Source organism: Panulirus ornatus, chromosome 31 (genome assembly GCF_036320965.1).
Source record: "Panulirus ornatus isolate Po-2019 chromosome 31, ASM3632096v1, whole genome shotgun sequence".
In the NCBI taxonomy this organism is placed as follows: Eukaryota; Metazoa; Arthropoda; class Malacostraca; order Decapoda; family Palinuridae; genus Panulirus; species Panulirus ornatus.
Window position 1 is genome coordinate 8,822,831 of NC_092254.1, and position 16,099 is coordinate 8,838,929.

Here is a 16,099-nt window from a genome sequence, read left to right on the forward strand (position 1 = left end):
AAAATTCGGAAGGGAAAATATACAAAACATTGAACCAAAATTTCAGATGGTAAAGAGACGAACAGTAGCTTTTTTTCCTTTTTTTTTCATTCGTTGTTTTGATTTACGCCAACACCGACCTTGTAGCGAAAACAATACAAGGTCTTTTTGGATATGGTTAAGAGGAGAGGCAGCCCTGGATCGCTGGGTTTTAGAAGGATGGTGAAGTAAACAGATGGTGGTGAGGTAAACTGATGGTGTTCGACGGAGGGGAGGTTAAATCTGAGACCGCGAATATCGCAGAAATGGACAGAGAAAGAACCTGGTAGAAGCGAGGTTAGGTCCCAATCCTCTTGATTGCGGTCAAGGGAGCCCCCAGGGTGCCTCTCTGACTCAGCGCCCGAAGGAAGACAACATCATTTTGGTGTGTATCTTTTATCTTTTGTGAATAGAACGGAGGAATTTGGAATTTAATAGACCTAAATTTGCTCGGGTTGATTCTTATCGGGCGATACGTGTTAGAAGAAGAGTGTGTGCGCTTCTGGAGCGACTGACAGCGACTTGCACGTATGAGACGCAGAGAGAAACAAAACAGCTCGGGCTAGGGAGGATAACGTGACAGCCACTGCAGTGCTGGCTCGGCACCTCCTTCCCTACTTCTCTCGATCCATCCAGTTCTCTGGTCGATAATTGCCTGCTACCTGCATTGACAGTGTACCACATTATTTTGGTACTTGAAGACTTTTAAAACACAAGTGAAATGTTTGACAACACCGTGATTGGAGCATGTCCCCCTGTGGCTCGGTAGATAATTGAGCTTCAACATTTTTTAGCCTAGATTTGTTAATATAATGAGCAATGTACACGTCCGTGTTATTGTTCTCTCGTTCAGGATATTATACAAACAACACGGGCGTTTGCCAGTACTCTTGTCGTGCCTCGCGGATTTTAGGAAATTATACTCTTGGCTTGATCGAGGCAGAGCAAGGTCGCCACAAACAAGTCTGAGTGATACACAGCTTGTCCCTCCTCCTTTTTTTCCACGTGCTAAAGCTTTTTGTGTTATTAAGTCGTAGATCTATCGGTGGCGAGAGGACGTTAAAGCAGATTATGCAGCACGCCAGAGGGCCAGAATCTCGCTTGTAATCTCGCTCCTCTCGGGGAAAATCCAGAACATCTCTCACTTTCGGAGGGGGGAACTCTGGTGCCGCAGCCGTATTACCGAAAGCCACAAGGAGAATACTGCCGTCGTCTAATTAGTCCAGAATGGAAGTTTTAATGAAAAAGTTGCTACTCCAGTGGTGTTATGGGCCATTAGAACTGCGCGTGCTGGTTATTGTTTTGCTTAATCTGGTGCAACGCCAGATGGTCCAGGGGTCCGGGAGGGTGCCTGTGGGAGGAGGATGACAGTGAGGAGCTGGGTCAGTGGTGGTAGGGGGTGTCGTTGTTGTTGTACATGATCTTCCCTGATGCGTTTCTATCACACAGTCGCTATCCCCTTGAGGAACGACGGTCCGATCACTCGCCCATGGCTGTGACTTCCCAGCTCCCCCCCCCTTTTTTTTTTTTCTTGACCTACTGGGTAGAAGAATCTTGTCGTAAGAACCTCGTTGGCTGGGTAGGTTATCTCTCTCTCTCTCTCTCTCTCTCTCTCTCTCTCTCTCTCTCTCTCTCTCTCTCTCTCTCTCTCTCTCTCACACACACACACTATTCACATGTTCATTCTCATTGATGCTCATCACATATGGCTGGCAGCTAACGAACCCTATCTCATGTTGTGCCATTTTCTAAGTTTCCTCTTTCACAGTCGGATGACCCCACATGGCATTGACTCGCGATTCCCCCCTTTTTTTTTTTTCTAATTACTACGTGTCTTTTATATAGCCGTACGTATCAACAGCTGACGCGGTCATACTTACCTTCACATTCATTACGCAAACGCCGTCACATTTTATACAACCGCGTAATTTTCACTGACGCAAATTATACGCGGCCGCTTAAGGTAGTTCAACCCGATTTCTGACACAACGTAGCCACGTTTAAGATAATGAATACTACATAGGTTTCATGGAGTCAATTTACAACGGTTTATGACACGACACAGCCATCCTTAAGGTTATTTACAACGGTTTATGACACGACACAGCCATCTTTAAGGTTATTTACAACGGTTTACGATACTACAGATCCTTTTTAAAGGTTATTCACAGCGCTCTGTGATATTACCCAGCCTTTCTTTAAGGCGATTCACAACGGTTTATGACACTAAACAACCTTGTTTACGGTAATTCACCTCGGTTTATGGCCAGCTACACATCCTTGTTTAAGTAAATCCTCAGCTATTTTTATTGATGCAAGACTTTGTTTAACCTAATTCACCCGTATTTACGCTCACCCACGGAACCCCGCCTTGTGTTCAAGCTTAGCCCCTTATTTCCCGTACACTAACATTCATGCTTGCAGCGTTGTATAGCATTTTGCACCCGCCAACTCAACCTCTCGCCCTTAACTCGTGTTCATTTACATTATTACTCACACCGACTCGCTAAACAGTCAGTACGTCAATCCGTGCATATACACTTTGCATAACATAGCCACACTTTATCATCCTTTAGATCCACTTTTATACACTTTACTTACCATAGCGTCACTTTGTAATCCTGTTAATCCACTTCCGTACACTTTACATACACTGCAGAGTCAGCATTATTCACGAACCTGCCACTACTTGCCCCTCAGACGCGCGTAATACGCTCCCACTTAGTATCATTACATAGCCATTTGCACCACGTAATGGCCACCCACTTACTATTATTACATGGCCATTGTTCCCACTTAATAACGTTTCACGTTCACTTCAAAGCTGTTTCCGCTCGCTGCATAGGCATTGGACTTTACTTAAAGCTACTTAAAGCCGTTTACACTCGTTTCCTATTTACTTAACACTCCCACCGCCAACTGGTTGATTATAGTCTCCTTAACGCCGGTCATATTTACAAGATAAACCACTTAGGCCTACCACTTAGCTACTTACGTACACCACCAAGCCACTTGCGCCCCCGAACACAGCCACTTACACCTACTAACAAACCAGTTATGCCTACAATGAGCCAGATACACCCACAACCCAGTAAGGTAAACCCACATCTCGGTCACTTAAACCCACATCCAATCTACTTGCAACCACTACGAGAGCCACTTACACGCCACCACGAACCACACCGTCCACTTAACACAGCCCTATAGTGGGAGGAGTACAGGAAGAAAGGCCATTGATTTTCTGTCATATACTACCAGTCTGCCGAAACTGTCGGCCCTGATCACTTCCCTCGCTGGGGATTATTGTGAAAATGTGGAGAGCTGCGAGTTGCGGAGAAGGTTGGGATGAGTGCCGTCGAGTTGGGAGGAACGCTCAGGAGGTGCGAGGACTGGTTGGGGAGGTGAGGGAGAACGTTGGGAGGCGGAGAGGAGGGCTAAGGAGGCTGGGAGAACTTTGGGGGAGATTTGAAGGAGTGTCGAGAGGTTTGGAAGAGGAGCTGAGAGGTGAGAGATGTAGAGTGTTGCAAAGGAAATGAGAAGGTACGCAAGATATGTGGGATAGGTGGTGGGGAGGTGACGAGTCGCGGTAGGGATATGAGAGAGAAAACGGGGAAGGTGCAGGAGGGGATATGATGGTGAGGCATGCTGGAGAGGTAGAGGGGTGCTGGTGTAAGGGTGAGGAAGGTGCTTGAGAGGTGGAGGATGGTTGCTTGAAAATGCGTAAGATAGATACTCAGGAGGTAAGGAGGCAGGGGTGCCGTAAGGTCGGGGGGGAGTTGGAAGGAAAGAGGAGGTGCAGGGGAGAGGGGGGAATAGTGATATAGAGGTAGGGAGGTTTCCTGGGGAGTTATGATTATTGGGGGTAATTGGGGAGTGTATACTGTGCGGCAGATCGTACTGAATATGGGAAGAGTTTCAGATTTTTTTCATTTAGGATTTGATATTGAAGTGGAAGTGTTTGGGAAGTGGATTGGTCTTGAGAAACTCGTGTATTGAAGGGGTTCAAGATCTGAATGTGTAGGAGATAAGGAGTGGTAGGAAGGGAGGAAATGTAAGGGATAGTGAAGATGGTACGAAAAATAGTTTTAAAGTCGGACACGTTGAGATGAATAGAAATGTTGGGATTATGGGGGGAGGGAAGGATATTAATATGGGCAGGATTACCAAGAGTGAGGGGAGAATGTTGAAGAGTGGTGTAAAAATTTTGCTAATGAGGTTGGAGAGTGTAGATGGGAGTACATGTGAAAACCAGATTGTAGAAGACCCGATGGTGTATGTACATGGGAATGTCTTTCAAAGCCAGATGATAGAAGACCCGGTGGTCTTTGTACGTTGGAGTACATCTTAAAGCCAGATAGTAGATCACCTGATCGTATCAGCACATATAAGAGCTGGATGATAGAAGACTCGATAGTCTGTGTACATGGGAGAACATGTGAAAGTTAGATAATAGAAGACCTGATGATGTCTGGCGAGGATATCTGCCGGGAGACAGTACATGGAAAGAGCAGGTAGGAGACCTGATGGTCTTTGACGAGGTTATCTGCAGGAGGACAGTAATGCTAATTTAGATTCCTAATGTATATAGATGGAAACAAGATAGTCGTAAGGAGCTTAAGTTATCAAGAGGGAAATTGCATACATATGAGGTGGGGAAGGAGCGCTGCTATTCCTTGGAGGAGTTTGGAGTTAAGGTAGACTTTTTCGGTTGTTGGTAAGTGCAATGGCGAAGCGTGTAAAGGTGATAGAGACTTGTGAGAGTGCGTTTAGGGAGGTGGGCTGAAGCTCTGGCGAGGGGAGATAAGGAAGGGTTGGGGAGAGGAGCTAGCAATTTGTGAGGGAAATTCTAGAGAGGAGGGCCCACATGATTTGTTGAGAAGGGAGTAAGTGAAAGCCAAGAAGCAGTGTTTGGGACGGCTGGTGCCCAAAGAAATAACGTTGGAGACGGGTATTGATCATGAGACGGTGTTGGAGATGGGTGTTGTTCAACGAGCGGTGTTTAAGACAGGTGTTGTCCAAGGAACAATACTGGAGACAGTGCTTGCTTAAGGAACAGTGTTGGAGAATGGTATTGCCAAAGAACAAATTTGGAGAGAGAATTTTAGCCAAAAAAAACAGTGCTGGAAGCTTGAATTGCTTAAGGAGCATTAATGGAAACTGGTGTTGCCCAAGAGACAACAGTGATGGAGATAGTAAATGCTCAAAGAACAGTGTTGGAGATGAATGTTCCTCAAGAGACAGTGTTCCAAACAGTGACAGAACCCAAAACTTGCTGTATACGACGGATACGTAGTTCACCAAGAATTGTGTAAGGCCAGAACGAACCAATGAATTTTGTTTGAGACATTGGTTTAGCAGAGGGCCATAGTGCTGGGGACCAAAATAGCCTTATGAACAGTTTTGGTGGTATGGTTCGAGAGAGAGATTGTGGTATAACGCCAGAATGTGGTTAGAGTTGGTGCTCCATCCCGAAGACCTGAAGATCAGGATTTCATTATGGAATAGTGTATTGGGAACGGTTGTTCATTTGAGTGAACAGTGTTATAGGTCATACTGTTAGCCAAGATACATTGTTGGTCATTTTAGTTCAGCCTTGGGAACAGTAATGAAGGTTGTGGTATAAGTCAGGGGAATGTTGTACGAGTTTCGAGCCCAAAAGGGGCGCTAGAGATGGTAGCACAGCCCAAGGAAGTGTTTGGATATTGTTTTAACCCGGAAATTATGGCTAGGGTACTTAAGGCTTATGGAGGGTTTATGGTGTTAAGCGAAGCAGCTTTAGAGGTAAGCTAATTAGGTCTAAGAGGAAATGGCTAGGTGCTGATGTGGAGCCGGTGGAAAGGGCGTCTAATGGGGCTGCACAGGATCGGGTGGTCCGTGGCTAGTGGTTGCAGGTGCTGGGTGAGTGAGGTGCTGACGGGAGTCACTGCTTCAGGAACTGGCCATAGTACCCAACACTGGATGGAAGTGTGGCGGCGCGAGTACCTGGAAGGAACGGCTGTTAGCTGTAAGTTATGAAGGGTGATGACACTAGAGGATCAGGGGGGTAGTAAGGGTGGCGAAGTGATGTGCCAAGTGGAGCTGTCGTAGGGAAGTTGGCTATTGTCTGTCCCGATGCCTCTGGGTTGTCTGGTGTGCAAGGGTGAGCTTGTTAGGGGTGCAGCTTCAGGGAAAGGGGAGGAAGGGTTCATGGTTATCGGGACTGGGGAGGAATGGTGCTGGAGTGAGATATAAAGAGAGAAGCTACAGGGCGATGGCTGCTCAGGGTCGGGGTGCTCAGGACCAGGAAGGAGAATGGTGCAGTGGGATGAGTTACTGAAGGGTAGGACTTCAGAGGGTGTGCATGGCAGGGTGAGGGTGCTCGGACATTGGGAGGAAGGTTACTGGTGTGTGTTACACAGAAGGGGGCGCCTTGATGGGGCGGACTGCGCAGGATTAGGGGGCTCGAGACTAGGCAGGAAGGGTGCTGAGGCCAGTGGCTGAGGGAACCGGCAAGTGAGGGCAGTCTTTACAGGTTTATGACATTCAGGACTGAGGAGGAAGAATCCTAGGACGAGTTACTGAGGTGAGCCTGAAATTTTCAAAGGGGTGGTTTGCGCTGGGCTATGAATAGGAAAGGTGGTGGATGTGCGTTATTGAGGGGAGTGGTAATCATGGTTCCCGAGACTCGGGATGCGTCGAGTAAGGCACTGAGGGGAGTGGCTTCAAAGGGCGGGCTATGTAGTTAACAGGGCGCTTGAAGGCTAGGCTAGGAAGAGGAGGGGGAAGCAGCTTCAAGGGTCGGTCAGAATGCTCGGGGCGCTCGGGGGAAGTAATGAGGGGAGCTGCTTCAAGGAACGTGCTGCGCAGCGTCGGGGTGCTCAGACCCAAAATGGCAGCGTGTAATGTGAGGTACTGACGGTGCCGACCTCGCGAGGGATACACAGCGTTATGGAAGGCAGGAAATTGGGTGTTAGGAGCTGAAGAAGGGAGCGGCAGTGGGTTGGGCTCTGTAGTAGGACTTTCAGATGATAGGATGCTGGCAGTGTATGGTGCATCGGGATAGGAAAATGGGATAGGTTGGTAACTTTGGGATACTTTACGTTGGTAGTTGCTTAGCAAGGGAAGGGCTTTTGGGATGGATATATATATATATATATATATATATATATATATATATATATATATATATTTGGTTGTGAGTATTTTGCATTGATGTCCAGAGGGCGTAGATGTTTGTTTGCAGTTGGAATGTTAGACATCGTTTACGAGGGAGGAGTGTGTGCATAGTGTTTACAAGGGAAAAGTACTTGAACATAATTTGCAAGGGCGTGTCAGGCTTGAGTTCCAGTGGGAAGGGTGTTCGAGAATGGCTTTCAAGATTTTTTTTTTTTCCTTTTTAGATTGATTTGTTAGGAAGGGGCCTTTAGGGTAGATTCATTCCTGGAGTTTGTGTGTTGGTTTGGTTCGTGTGGGTTTGGGAGGGGAGGATAAAGATGAGAGGGTTAACATCTTTGAAGAGGTGTGTCAGGAGTTGCTTTAGCTGGGTCATTTTTGAGGCTGGTTTGCTGAGGTATTACGCTATGCTCCACATGGATGTGCAGAGTTGGTAGGCTGAGGGAAAGATGCTAGAAAATGGGGTTTAAAAAATGAGCCAAAGAGGTTTGATGTTGAGGTAGTGGAACTAGGTTTATGGAGAACACTAGGAGTATAATAAGGGGAATGTCTTGTGCATAGATTAAAGAAAATTGGGTCATAAATGAATTCATAAGGGTATTTCAAGATAAAGTTTCTTGATACAAGATGCGATAAGCACAAAGGAGTATAGGTGAAGAATTCAAATATATCTTTGACAAACTGAAGACCCCCTAAAGCTCGCAAATCAACGAGTGATATGGGTTTCAAGTCGATTAGTACTGAAATTCACCACAAAATGCTCTTAGCCCAGAAAGAAATATAATGAGAAACAAGAAAAATGTGGAATAGTGATTGTTGATATCGTGATAAACTTGATTTCTATGTAAATAGGTTAATAGAAAACTTTAGGAGTTCTCTACACCATACTCTACTTTCTAACAGAGAATGCCGGAGTCTATTTCCCGAGCCCTTCAGCATTGATCGCTGTCTTTCGAGAGACCAAGGGGACTGGAATGAAGAGAAGCAGACAGACCGAGACACAGAAATGAACCTAGCAACTGTCCATCATAAGGCTGGAGTTCCGTCCACATCCTAGGCAGAAATGAGCCTTAACCTCAGGTGGCGGTGGATGTCGTTTTTGGATGAACTGGGGATGTGATCCGGCAAAGCGGGTAAGATCCACTACGGAGGGTTTCTCCGGTGGAGGATTAAATACAAAGGGCATTGTCGGAGGGGTTCGACAGAGCTACCGGGGCTAAACCTATTACTTGGTCCTAAGTGGGGTATTTAGAAGTCCGCCAGAGCGCGGTTTACTGGCTTGTGTTGTTCAGCTCTTCTGTTACGATTAACCTGTTACGGATTTGAGCTTTACCCAATACGTAAATGGCGAGGTTTGAAATTATTAATGGTGCTACGGTCATGTTGGCCTGTCGTGGTGATGAATGAGGCCGGCTGGGGAGATGCTGTGGCCGTGACTCATCTGCATACCACCACCACCACCGTCGCCCCTCTCCACCACCACCACGGCTAAATCGTCACCGCCGTCCGCCACTATCACCAACACAAGCCTCCACCATTAAGACCAGGATCAGTACTCTGTGCTCCAAATATACTACCATCACAGCCACCAACCATCACCAAACCCCCATCACCATCGTCATCGCCACTGCGCCACCTTCAACAACACCATCACTGTCATTAGGCCTTCAAATGATGCTGTATTGCAAGTTTATGTCAGATCTCCCAGAATCATAAAGCCCGGAATGCGTTTTCTTGCGTGGTGGTTTTAGCCACAGAGATTGGCGTGCCTCAGGATTGGCTCGTCTCGTAATTTCCTCGTCAATTTTCCCTTGTCAGGCCTCTCATCTTCCGCAGAGAGCTTATGCCCGGCCGTTCATAAGACTTTGTAGGTTGTCATCAAAATAGAAACATTTGACAATCATCGCAGCTGGTGGGGCGTTGCCTACAGCTTTCGTCGCTGGCTGGCTGGCGGATCTAAGAATATAAGTGGCATTCTTTAGGGGCCTGATAACGAGAGACAGGAAAGCATCCTGCTAACCGCTAGTAAAGCATGAAAAGCTGACATGATGATATGTAAATATCTAGAATTTTACCTGGGTTGTGACCTGTATTTAGAAAGCAGTTAGTGCTGACCTAGGAGCTAACAGGGTTGCGAAAGCGTGAGATCAACAGATAAAGAATCCAATAATCTGTTGTGTCTGTGTAGCCTGAGCAAATATTGTTTCGAAAAAAAGTAAACAAAAAACGAAAAAGGCTTTCTCACCACACCAATTATTTTCTCGTTTGGACCAGGTTGAGTCAGCCCTCTGGTGGAAGTTCGATATGACGAACCTGCCTTGTTTTTCTCAGCCGGCTGGAGTGCCCGGAGGGAGAGGGTGCATGAAATCATTCCACATTCCCTTCACTCAGGGTTTCACAGCGCATTCCATGTGTGCTTCTTCCGAGGCTCTACTCAACCACCAGCAATGGTTTGCTTGCGTTCAGTGTGTTTTTTTTTTTTGCGCGTTTCTTTCTCTCCACCTCCCCTCCCCTTTGCGTGCCTTTGGCGAACCTCTGTCGTAAGATATCCCCGTTTGTTAAGTGATGATTCGTTTACTCTTCCGTTCGGCCTGTGAGTGTTTACATTCGATCTGGGATTGCATTCGTTTCCAGCGTGAGTAATAGCTTATCAGTGACGCTCCTCCGTTCGTGCAGCGGAATTACACCGCTAGTCTTTTCTTTTCCCTCCCCGTCCCAAGTAAGGCTGGTTTTACCCTGTGTTTATCGAGGCTTTCCAGCGTTCCGCAATTTTTCCTTTGGCTCACGCGAAAATGTTTTCGTGAGTTTAATAGCCTTACGTGCGTTTGCGGAAAATGTCTTGGGTTAGCGAGGCTTACCATGCATTCTTGGAGTTTTTCCATGCATTTTTAGAGGTTCTCTTTACATTCTTGTGAGTTTTCCATGCATTCTTGAAGTTTTCCTTTCATTCTTGAAGTTTTCCTTTCATTCTTGAAGTTTTCCCAGCATTTTAGTTGGGTTTTTCTTTGCATTCTTGGAAGTTCTCCTTGCATCCTTGAAGGCTTTCCTTGTGGCAAATCTTGAAGTTTTCCAAGCATTCTTTGGGAGGGGGGTCTTCCTTGCATTCTTGGAGGCTTTCCCGGTATTCTTAGAAGATTTCCTGACGACCTTTTAAAGTATTATAAACTTTTAGTTGAACACTTGACGCGTATGTTGATGAAGCTGTTTCGTGTTACAAAATATGTGTTAACATGTCTCCCAGTATATCAAGTCTCTTTACGCGACATGTTTGCTTTGCAATATACGTCACTTTGGATGATGTTTTTCACGTTGTAATAGTACCTAGTGCTCATAATACAATACCCTTTGTAGACATTCACCATGTGTCATGCAATACCTGTACTTTGCCCGTACCTGTATATTGTTTTAACAGTACCAGTCAGACTGAGAACCAAATTCGGTTACCCATTTCAGCGCTACCCACCTTGGGTGATAACAAGTTGAACTTGATATTGCTTTGTCGAATTGTATGGTACCTTCGATGTACAGTGACTGCAGCTGGTTTCATTACCGTCTCGTTTGTTTTGCAGTATCTGTCACCTGCCATATTTTACAGTATCTGTCTCGCCGCGTGTTTGAACAGTATCTTAAAGTGTCGTGTGTGTGTGTTTTTGCAATATCTGTCACGTGCCGTATTTTGCAGTATCTGTCTCGCCGCGTGTTTTGATATCATTCACTGGTGTATGGATACAGTAACTTATCTCACGATATACCGTGGATCTCCCTCTCTCTCTCTCTCTCTCTCTCTCTCTCTCTCTCTCTCTCTCTCTCTCTCTCTCTCTCTCTCTCTCTCTCTCTCTCTCTCTCTCTTACAATATCTTGTGCGTGCTGTACAGCGTCACATCCTTCGATATTAAAGGTATATTTCGTAAGTGTTACATGTATGTGTCTCTCGTGATATGAACGAGTAGTTTAAAAGAATGTGAACTTGGACGAATGTTTGGTCATCAGGGAGCACTTGTTCCTGTGTTGAAATGGATCGTTAACATGCTGGTGTTTCTTGTCTTTGCAGGTGAGTGGTGTTGACGGTGTGGTGGTGGGGATGTTCGTGGAAAGCCAGCAGGTGAGTTGTGGGAGTGTTGGAGAACGGCCAGCAGGTGAGTGGTGGGGTGTTGGAGGACGGCCAGCAGGTGAGTGGTGGGGTGTTGGAGGACGGCCAGTATGTGAGTGATGGAGACGACCATAGTGGTGATGTTGGAGGACGGCCAGCAGGTGAGTGGTGGTGACGACGTGGAGGATGCTGGAGGACGGGTAATAGATGAGTGTTGGAGAGTGGCGTGGTGTTGGGGGAGAGGATATTGGACGATGGTCGGCAGGCGAATGGTGGAGACTGGTGTGGTATTGGCGATGTTGGAGGAGGATGGTCAGTGGGGCCGAGTTCTGAGTTTGTGTTAGGACGGGCGGTTACACTACCACTGGAGCAGACGACATTGTTTAAGTTAGATGAAGTTGGTGTTGGGGGGGGGGGGGAACTGCCTAACCCAATACATCTGGTCCATGGAGACGGCACTCCCTTGGAGCCATATGTTACTCCAGCCCGTATGATGAGAAGTGTCTGTTGCTGCTGCTGGAACGTTTAATGTGGAGATCTGTATGTTGGTAGAACGTTTATGTGGCGATCTGTATGTTAGTAGAACGTTTATGTGGAGATTTTTATATTGGTAGAACGTTTATGTGGAGATCTGTATGTTGGTAGAACGTTTATGTGGAGAATTTTATATTGGTAGAACGTTTATGTGGAGATTTTTATATTGGTAGAACGTTTATGTGGAGATCTGTATGTTGGTAGAACGTTTATGTGGAGATCTGTATGTTGGTAGAACGTTTATGTGGAGATCTGTTAGTTGGTAGAACGTTTATGTGGAGATCTGTATGTTGGTAGAACGTTTATGTGGAGGACGTGATTTGCTTCTAGAATGTTTACGTAGAGAACTCTGTGTCCAGAAAGTTTATGAGAAGAATGTTGTTATTGGAATGTTTATGTGGTAGTCATGTTACTGGCACTTTTATACTTAGAACGGGATGTTACTGGAACGTTTATGTGAAGAACTGTATGATATTGGAACGTTTACATGGAGAACTATGTTACTGGAACGTTTATAAGGAGAACTTTATGGTACTGGAACGTTTATGTGAAGAATGTATGATACTGGAACGTTTATGTGTAGCGGTGTCTGTTATTATGACGTATATGTGGAGAACTGCCATGGTATTGTAACGTTTTCGTGTAGAACTGTAAGTTACTTGAACGTTTTATGTATAGAACTCTGTATTGCTGTGAGGAGTACGTGTAGAACTATATGTTATGTGAACTTTCATACGCAGGACCTCTGTTTAGAAGAACGATTATTCGTAGAAATATGTTATCGGAACATCTATGAGTAGAACTTTGTTCATGGATCGGTCGATTGTGGAACTGGCTAGAACTGGAGATACTTGAGGTGGTGTCCACATAACTCGCAGCTCATGTTGACACACACACACACACACACACACACACACACACACACACACACACAATGAGAGGATTGGTAAGGGTAATCAGAAGAAAAATGGTTGCCAAAACAATCGAAGCGAAAGAAGGGCGTGCGAAACAAACCTTTTAGGCTTCTCTGAGAGTGAGTTGATTACACACACACACACACACACACACACACACACCGCACCACACCAGTCATCACCCACACATGAGTTTCAGACTTTCCCCCTCCCCCATAGGCAAAAAACTAGTTAATCAAATAGTTTATCAAATTCTGAATGACATACCAAGCTCTTTACGCATACAGACACGTACAGCGACTCAGTTGCACACTCTCATACACCCACAAATGGTAGAATGCCCCCATGATCGTAAATCATCAATTGCAAGCGATAGTATCCTTGTAGATGCACGGCGGCATGGTGTGGCGCGGTGGCGGTGCGCTAGTCTGACCCTCTGACATTACGAAATAGCGTGTTCCACATCACACTCCGGGTAAAGAATCTGAATATGAAGGCCCCCCCCCCCCCCCAGCACCTCTGCCATTAACCTTCCAAAATGGTGAGGCGAAATGCCACCAGTTCTTTATGAGGGCGAGCTGACCTTTCTCTCTCTCTCTCTCTCTCTCTCTCTCTCTCTCTCTCTCTCTCTCTCTCTCTCATCCACATTGTGGAGGTGGTACGACTGGTGACCATGGTCGTGGTGATGATACCATACAGTGTGGAAATACTGGTAGTCGCTCGCTCACACCTGTTTCTAGTGGCATTTCGCAGCTTCCTGTAGACCCACTTTACACAGGCTTTTTTTCTTACTCATAGATTTTGAGTATGGAATGATCTAGTTACCGTAGCATTTAAAGTCTTTAGTAAGTATTTTCCTCATTCTATATTTTTTTCCGATACTAAATGATGCATTGTCTCTTGGGGTTAGAGTGTTTGTGGGGGTTTGTGTGTGTGGCGTGCGAGTGAGGACAGACCGAAGCGTGATTCACTTCTGGGTTTTGAGTGCGAGAGAACGGGTGTGGTACGGAGACGAGAGAGGTGAGGTTGAGCGGTCTGGGTTAGTTTTGGAGGGAGTATGGCTGGAGTAGTGAAATATGGCGGGCACAGACCATGGAGTCCTAGTTCGAGGGTTACTCTTACATTCACTTCACTTGCATGTCGGAGCCGATGTCAGCCAAGGCACAGACCATGTTGCGTGCTTCACTGTTGGTAAAGAAGACGTTACAGTATATTCACTTCATATGAGGTCAAAATATAGGCTGCTTCATTGTAAGAAAAAAAGTATCAGTAAATGTTTATTTGATATAAGATGGAGATTGCTGGTTGAATAGTTAGAATTAACAGTGAAATTGTATTGTTCCTGACGTAGAAATACACGGTTCTTATATATGTACAACGTGTTGAAAAGAACGGAATATTTATGCTGTATGAATATTCATTAGTGGCCAATAAGAGAAAGGGATTACATATATAAGTTTATTTTATAATTGAATATTGGTACATTCATTTACTGTCGCTTAGATTGTTATATGATTATCTTTCTAGCTGTGGTTAAGTTAGAGCAAAGAAAGCAGTGATTACAGATGATGAATAAGCATATTACCCAACACGTCATTTGGCCATTCGCAACTTCTTACGACGCGGATATTCCTGGCTTTTTCATCCTTAGCAGTTGCCTATCATCACACAGTCCTCCCTTATATACCCACCTCTGTAGGTGCAGTGCCTCTTTCAAGATTTAGCGGATCATGGAGCGTCATTTACGTGATCGATCATTCGTGCTTTCCCATTCATCTTTTTAAGCGACTTTCCTCATCATTTGCCAGCAATGAAGCGGCTGGGAATGATGACTGTGAACAGCGCCGACAATAAGAGATCAGGTGGCACGGAAGAGTCCGCTTGGTATTAACTTGGAAGAGGAGATGTGGCGCCTGGTGTTGCTAGAATGATTCATTGAGAGAGAGAGAGAGAGAGAGAGAGAGAGAGAGAGAGAGAGACGCGGTTCCTCAACACGTACATATTATTATTCTGTGGGTACATCACCATCTGATATACCGACTCGTCTTCACACCCGTACGTTATTTGACAACGCGGATGGGAACTCCAGGATCGTAAGGGGCTTCGGTGTGGGCGACTCACCGGTTGGGTATAGACCTCGGAGCACCACCGGTACGCGAGAGGGAGAGAGAGAGGGGGTCTCAGGACATTGTTTACAGCCCCTGCAACGGAAACAACTACGGTACAGCACCAGGAAGGAATACAGGGCGTGACAGAGAGATGCACCGCCCGGCAATAAGGACTGACCACTGGCGACGATAAACGACCTCTTCAATAACTGTTGATGCCCCACTGCGACTGTAAACAACACCCTGAGGGTTATGGACGACCGGCCCACGACGATGCACGAGCCGTATCGACGATAGATTACCTCCTCCCGGGCGGCCGGCGACCGAAGGAGGCCGACGACTCATCCCTTCAAGACCAAACGACGATCATATCCGACCTCGGAGTGCCGTAAATGACCCCGGATGACTATGGGCTGTTTGAGATCATTTCCGGCGATCACCGTGGACGACCCAAGAGAATTCTCTTTTTTATTTTCCGGCACGGGTGGTTGTGGGTGGTATAGCTCGCGTCGGGTGTGGACGACCTCCCCTTGCTTCGACTCGAGTTCGACTGGCAACGACCCACTGTAACTACGGCACGACCTCCCGAGGCAACATTTACGAGTGCCTGGCAGCGGAGTTACGACATGTGATTAACTCGCTCGGGGAATGGCAGGCGGCCTGAGTAATGAAACGATCCCTGCACACCAATTAGGCAATCTTGGCAATTAATCCTCCACCCCTCTGACCACGGAGGAGGATGGCAAGGAGGAGGAGTAGGACAACGTGAAGGAGGAACGGGTGGCTTGGGGAGGGGGGGAGGAGAGAAGAAGGATAGCCCATTTAGAGTGAAGGAGGACCTTGAGGAGGGAAGAGAGATGGCCCAGTTAGCATGGAGGAGGAGCGAGTGGAGGGCAGAAGGATGCCCTAGTTAGTGTGAAGCAGCGAGGAGGAGGGAAGACTAGTTAGCCTAAGAAGGGAAGGAAGGGTGAAAGGTACGTTAGTCTGAAGGAGTAACGAGAAGACGGTAAGGACGTTAGTCTGAAGGAGTAACGAGAAGAGGGTAAGGAAGATAACTCGAAGATTAAATGTGAAAGAAATGCGATATTTTTCCTCTGCGAAAACTCCATCTGTACAGTTGAAGCCTCGTCCATCACCCGTGCTGTCTTAGACGGCGCATGCCACCGGAGCGTAGTGCCGCATTTGAGGAAGATCCGTACGATGTTTTCCACAGTTGTGAAATCAAACATTGGGCGCCAGCTCACGGAAACCTGAACATCTTTAATGTATAGAGGATTGAAGAG

The 16,099-nt window shown here is 46.3% G+C and overlaps 1 protein-coding gene across 1 annotated transcript in view; it reads left to right on the forward strand.

Annotated features, from left to right (window-relative positions):
* The window catches only part of LOC139758804 (uncharacterized), a 1,625,355-nt gene that overhangs the window by 436,554 nt on the left and 1,172,702 nt on the right, over nt 1-16,099 (forward strand). The window lies entirely within an intron of this gene.